Genomic DNA, 6,999 nt, shown 5'->3' with positions numbered 1-6,999 from the left:
TTGGAAGGATTGATGTTGAAGCTGAAACTCCAATACTTTAGTCACCTGATGCGAAGAGCTGGCTCATTGGAAAAGACTCTGATGCTGGGAGGGATTGGGGGCAGGAGGAGAAGGGGACGACAGAGGATAAGATGGTTGGATGGCATCACTGACTCAGTGGACATCGGTTTGTGTAAACTCCAGGAGTCGGTGATGGACAGGGAGGCCTGGCATGCTGCGGTTCATGGGGTCACAAAGAGTCAGACAAACTGAGCGACTGAACTGAACTGAACTAACTAGACAGACCTTTGTTGGCAAAGTAATGTCTGTGCTTTTTAATATGCTATCTAGGTTGGTCATAACTTTCCTCCCAATGAATAAGCATCCTTTTATTTCATGGCTGCAGTCACCATCTGCAGTGATTTTTGGAGCCCCCAAAAATAAAGTCAGCCACTATTTCCCATCTATTTGCCATGAAGTGATGGGACCAGATGCCATGATCTTAGTTTTCTGAATGTTGAGCTTTAGGCCAACATTTTCACTCTCCTCTTTCACTTTTATCAAGAGACTTTTTAGTTATTCTTCACTTTCTGCCATAAGGGTGGTGTCATCTGCATATCTGAGGTTATTGATATTTCTCCCAGCAATCTTGATTCCAGCTTGTGCTTCCTCCAGCCCAGTGTTTCTCATGATGTAATCTGCATGTAAGTTAAATAAGCAGGGTGACAGCATATAGCCTTGACATACTCCTTTTCCTATTTGGAACCAGTCTGTTGTCCCATGTCCAGTTCTAATTATTGCTTCCTGACCTGCATACAGATTTCTCAAGAGGCAGGTCAGGTGGTCTGGTATTCCCATCTCTTTCAGAATTTTCCATAGTTTATTGTGATCCACACAGTCAAAGGCTTTGGCATAGTCAATAAAGCAGAAATAGATGTTTTTCTGGAATTCTCTTGCTTTTTTGATGATCCAGCAGATGTTGGCAATTTGATCTCTGGCACTCTGTCTGTCAGATCTAGTCCCTTAAATCTATTTCTCAATTCCACTGTATAATTGTAAGGGATTTGATTCAGGTCATACCTGAATGGTCTAGTGGTTTTCCCTGTCAAAGCTATGGTTTTTCAGTTGTCTTGTATGGATGTGACAGTTGTACCATAAAGAAAGCTGAGTGTCAAAGAATTGATGCTTTTGAACTGTGGCATTGGAGAAGACTATCAAGAGTCCCTTGGAATGCAAGGAGAACAAACCAGTCAATACTAAAGGTATTCTATCCTGAATTCATTGAAAGAACTGATGCTGAAGCCGAAACTCGAATATTTGACCAATTTATTCGAAGAGCTGACTCTTTAGAAAAGACCCTGATGCTGGGAAAGATTGAAGGCAGGAGGAGAAGGGGACAACAGAAGATGAGAGATGATTGGATGACATCATCGACTCAATGGACATGAGTTTGAGCAAACTCTGGGAGATGATGAAGGGCAGGGAAGCCTAGCCTGCTGCAACAACAACAAGAAGTGAGTTTTGTTATCACTGTAAAATAGATTCATTTTGAAAATAGTCCCTAGATGAGTTGAGAAACATCTTTGACCCAAGATGCTGAGCCAGATTTATCAACATCAGTAAAATGACACGTTCTACCTCTAATCAAGTAAAACGAGAGGATGTGAAACTTTAAGAATGATGTTTGATCATATACATAAAACCAGCAGAAAGGTAAAGGATGAATAATAGAACTTTTACCTGAAAAAATAAAGAGCCTCTTTTTTTTTCCTTCAGTGAAGGAAGAGTTGGTAATTTTATCTAAATCATTTGCTTATGCACAAAGAGAATGTTTAATCTCTTAAGCCTCTTTGGTTTTCTCCCTTTCTACCTTGTTCTTTTCTTAGTAGCAACCAACACCAAGGCTAGCTTGACAGAAGCAGATGGTGATGTAGCCTAAGATGTAGACTCAGCAACACGGTTGCTGAGGACATGAGTTAGGAGTGAGAAGTTGATGGGACTATAGGGAGGAAACCAAGAAGAATGGCAGCTCCCTAATTTTAAAGACCTTTTTCGGGTGAACTGGGGATGAAACGTGGGAGGATTTGAAGACTGGAAAGCATGCCTAACCTCCTCCTGCTCCATCTCAGACTCTGTTTGGCTTGGAGGCCACAATTAAATTCAAATAATTAAAGTTGCTTTATATATAGAGACGGGTCCTGATTAACAGTATTTTCATTTTAAAATGGACTATACTACTCACTTTTCTGCCATAAAGTGTATGATACTGGACATAAAATATTCTTAAACATTGAGTTTGGGGGGCCCTTTTCTCTATGGCACTGTCACATCTTAAGTCTTGCTCATTACAGAAAAGTTGACAAGAAAGCTCAGGCAATAGACTTCTGAGAGATATGAAGTAAGAAAGATCCCACCCTTGACAGGACTGATATTTACCCCTAAGTGTCATCATGAATTCAAATAATGATTACCGTCCCTTTTCCCAACTACAATTATGAATGCTGTATTTTTACAAGGTAGCATACCCAGAGTGTTGGAAATCAGTGAAAGAAGATGAAAATAGGCCTGCCCACCTTTTCAGAGGCTGCCATAACTGGAGGGGTCCTTTTATACACCTCTTCTACCAGCATACTCTGGAGATATTTGGAATTTTATTCCAGACCACTGTAATAATGCAAATATTGCAATAAAGCAAGTCACATGAATTTTTTTTAAAGCATATAACAGTTACATTTACACTATACTGGAGCCTATTGAGCATGTAATAGCACTATGTCAGTTTATATACCTTAGGTAAAAAATACGTTAATGCTAACCATACTCTGAACCTTCAGCCAGTCATAACCTTTTTGCTGGTGGAGGCTCTTGCCGCAATGTGGATGGCTGCTGACTGATCAGGGTGATGGCTTCTGAAGGTTGGAAGGGTTGGTCAGTCAGAACACACACATTGATCAACTTGGCTGTCTTACCAATCACAGATCACCAAAACAAACATAATGATAATGAAAAAGCCTGAAATACTTCAAGAATAACCCAACTGTGGCACAGAGATATGAAGTGAGCTAAAAGATATTGGAAAAATGGGACTGATAGATTTGCTCAATGCAGGATTGTTCAGGAAACTTCAATTTATAAAAAACACAGTAAATATAAGTTCAATAAATCAAAGTACAGTGAAATGAGGTACGTCTCTATTTGCCGAGTAGTGAAGTCCTTTCTAGCTTATTATCCCTCCCTTACGTAAGGGGAGGGGGAAGAGTTAGAGAAAATTGGAAAGTTAGTGAAAGTCCTGCTATTAAGGAATTCATTGTAATCCTACTACTAGATAAGTGAGAAGTGAGAAACCCCCAAAACCAGCTCCGGAAAATAACCAGTGAATCTTGAGTACTTACTCCTACATGTCTTGGACTTTGCCAAGGGTTTGACATGACATGTTTTTTGATCCTCATTACAACCTTGTGAGGTGGATACTGTTATTACCCCATTTTAAGGATGAAGAAAGAGATTTTGATAAACAACTTTCATGAAAGTCAGTCAGCTATTAATAATCGTGATAATAATAATGATACAGTGATAAAGCGAACTCTTGCATAGCATTTACTGTGAGCCTGGTACAAAATGTTTAAAATAGATCAATAAATTTAAACCTTGAACAATCCAATGAAACAGGAACTTAGTTATTCTCATCTTTAGAGATAATTAAATCAATGCCCAGAAGTACTGTTACTTTTCCAAGTTGCACATCCAATAAGCAATAGAACCAGGCTTTAAAACCAAACATTCGTAGTTTTTCCCTTTTACAGTTTTTATATATGAATTTAGATATTTAATGTATTCCATTGATAAAAGCATTTTTTCAACAACCGAGGACTGCAGTTAAAGTAATGGAAAATATGAACAAAAATATTTGAGTAAATAACTAATTTGAGATGTTCATTTCCCTATAATTTTAAACTTTCAGGTGAACTTGATTTGAATGTGTTTATAGATGAGAAAATTAAGTGAACTGTGGAAAATTACACTGCTGGCATCTTTTTGTGGTTATGCTGCTTGACAAGTAAGTTATCTCAAAGAATTGCAGCCCTGTCAAAGCATATAGGATGGAGTGAATTAGTGTGTATTTACTATTAGTGGGCAATAATGAATATTCTGCTAATCTTTAGAAATTACTTGTATCTTATTCCAACAGCACTCAGCAAAATACCGCAGACTTCCTTCATAATTTGATCTTTACTTTTAATCTGAAATTAATTTTACATATATAATTATTGGTCTACTATGTGGTTTTTTTTTTTGCTGTTAGTAGCTATGCAAACAATAGCTTGTGACTAGCAGACACTTTAATCTTACTATTATTATCATTATTGAATAGTAAAAAAAATATGTCATAAGTTTCATGATGTCATATAAACTCTAAAAAGCTTAGACTACTTATTGAAAGATCCTGAGTAATTTCAAATTGTTGCTGACATTAAAAAGGATTGCCTGAAATGATAGTGTCTTGTAGCTGTAAGTAGCAGTCTGAAGTGAATCTAGTAATAATTATGGTTACATCTTGATCACTTGCCTTTTCCTGTTTATTAACCTTGTAAGGAAACATATTGTTAGAGTCATCTTTAATTCATATGAAAAATTAATCCCCTTTCCCTTCCATTTCAGACCTTAAAACAAGAATGGAGATGGCAATTTCAATGCTTAAACTTCTTTTTCCTGGAGGGATTCCCACATGGAAAATTGAAGCAATGCTACTAAAAGTTCACTACCTTGATCACACATTAGCTTTAGTACCTTTTATCACCGTGCTTCAGGAAGGAGCACCAACATTATCCTGGGCAGCTGGAACCAGCTTGGGGTTGAGCTGTTGAGACTGGCCCATTTGAAAAGAAAATAACTAAAAACAAAAACTCACCAGCTAACCTGAATTGCTGATCCCTGGAGGGTACTCTAAGGAAAGTTGGAAAAGATTATATAAAATAGCTCTCATATGTTAGGCAGGAAAAATTAACTTATTGCTTCTAAATGGGAAGATTGTAAACAAAGTCTCCCATTTTTGTAAAAAAAGGCAAGATCAGCTGCATAAAGATACTGCCCTCAAACGTAGTTTTCATGAAGTGACATTGTGTTTAGATTCATCCACGTTGCTAAGAGAGAAGGGGAGAAATGGGAGAGATTTGTTGCTTATTTCTGAGCCCCCTTCTCTGTTGGGAGGAGCTGGAAGTCTAAATAGGAAGCCTAAATCCACACCTCTGCTTTTTCATCCTAAACCTAAAACAAAACAGTGGCAGTCCTACAATCGAAGAAATTGTAAAATATTTTGTAAAGTTTGACGCCGCCGCCGCCGCTGCTGCTAAGTCGCTTCAGTCGTGTCCGACCCTGTGCGACCCCTTAGACTGCAGCCCACCCGGCTCCGCCGTCCCTGGGATTCTCCAGGCAAGAGCACTGGAGTGGGGTGCCATTGCCTTCTCCCTTTGACACTGCAGATGTGACCAAATCAGTGTTTACTTATTCTGTCTTTCCTTACTGTAAGAACATCCGTTATACGCCTAAGTTTAATCTGTGATATTCATATTTGACTTTTTAAACATTGGAGTAAATTAATAATGTTTACAGTTATGTCAATGCTATTATTAATTGTCACTATTTTACAATTTCATGCTTTGAATCTACAAATGTTACAGGCAAAAGTAAGAAGAGTTAAAATGTATGCAATGTCTATCTGGTAATTATGTATATTTTTATTACATTTTAAAAAGTTGCTAAATAAGCATGATGACTTGAATTTCTGTTTTATTCTTTTAAATCTTAGTTAGGCCAAGTGCATGTGTTTTTTATCATGCCCTTTCACGCAAGAGGTCTCCTCTTTGTAATAAACTCAAGGAACTGTGGTTTCCAAACTTGTTACTGTGTAGAAAATTATTAATAGTTTCCATCCCTTTGGACCCTATGTCTCAAGATTTTATTTGTTTTATTTACCCAGTGTGTCTTTGCTTAATAATCTGTTTCTCCCCGTTCTATTTGCAGGTAGACAGCAGTCGACAACAGCAGCATTGATCTGCCAGATTTGAGGCCAGGCCCCAGGTCTGGGATTTGGACTGAGTGGATGCGGGCAGATGCGGTGCAGGTGCCTGGAGGCTGCAGAGGCTGCAGTCCTGGGGCTCTGAGCGGAGCCGAGCGGTGTGGATTAAAGGACTTGGACAGAATTGGTGAATGAGCCTGATGGCTGGAGATGTGTGATTGCCAGAATGCTGTGCTAAGCCAGAAGGGGGTCAGGAGCTGGACCGCCTAGTGTCCGCAGAGGCTCCGACTGTGAGCGAGAGGCAAACAGCCCAAGAATAAGTAAACAGAGAAAATGAAGGGCAATCACATACATACTATATAGTCCATATACCCCAAGCGCGGTCCCATTCAGCAAGAGATCCACAGCTGCCCTCTCTCCCTGCCTTATACCTGGAGTGGGATTTAAGGGATGCTATATACTCCTGAAATAATTGCAGCTAGGTGTTTTATCTCTGGTAAATAAACATTAGCTTTTTTAAATAGTAAAATTATTGAACATTTCTAAGGAATCACTGTGTTACCTCTCCCTGTAGGAAGACCATACTTCCTAGCCCCTATTTCCCTTGGTTAAAGAACATTTAAGTGAAAATTGCAAGATATTTTTAAACAAAGGTTTTAAGAATTCTTGTATGGTTCCTCCATGCTCTCTTTTCCCTTCCTTCAGGTAGAGAACAAAGAAATGTGGAAGATATATCATTCTTGACCCCGAAAGAACATGTAACTTGAGTGAAAAATAAACTTTATTTGGCAAATCACTGAGACTTTTCAGATTTTTTTTGTTATCACAGCATTATTCAACCTCAGTTGACTGAGACAGACTATCATTGACATGATTGCCTATACTGGAGTTCAGACAATACTTGTATGATCTTTGATATTTCTTACAGCACTTTAAAAATCTTATTTACCTCAATTATATGTCTCTTGAAAATAACCTCAATGTCTTTTCTTTGATCCACCATA

General features: G+C 38.3%; 1 long non-coding RNA gene across 1 annotated transcript; it reads left to right on the top strand.

Annotated features, from left to right (window-relative positions):
- The first annotated feature begins 452 nt into the window (after positions 1-452).
- Positions 453-6,792, top strand: LOC136148033 (uncharacterized). Its single transcript, XR_010659429.1, has 3 exons — positions 453-1,493; positions 3,941-4,036; positions 4,639-6,792. It is a non-coding gene; the product is annotated as an uncharacterized lncRNA (long non-coding RNA).
- Positions 6,793-6,999: the final 207 nt, after the last annotated feature.

This window comes from Muntiacus reevesi, chromosome 16 (assembly GCF_963930625.1).
Source record: "Muntiacus reevesi chromosome 16, mMunRee1.1, whole genome shotgun sequence".
Lineage (NCBI taxonomy): Eukaryota > Metazoa > Chordata > Mammalia > Artiodactyla > Cervidae > Muntiacus > Muntiacus reevesi.
The sequence above is the reverse complement of the archived record's forward strand: the minus strand, read 5'-3'. Positions and strand labels throughout refer to the sequence as shown.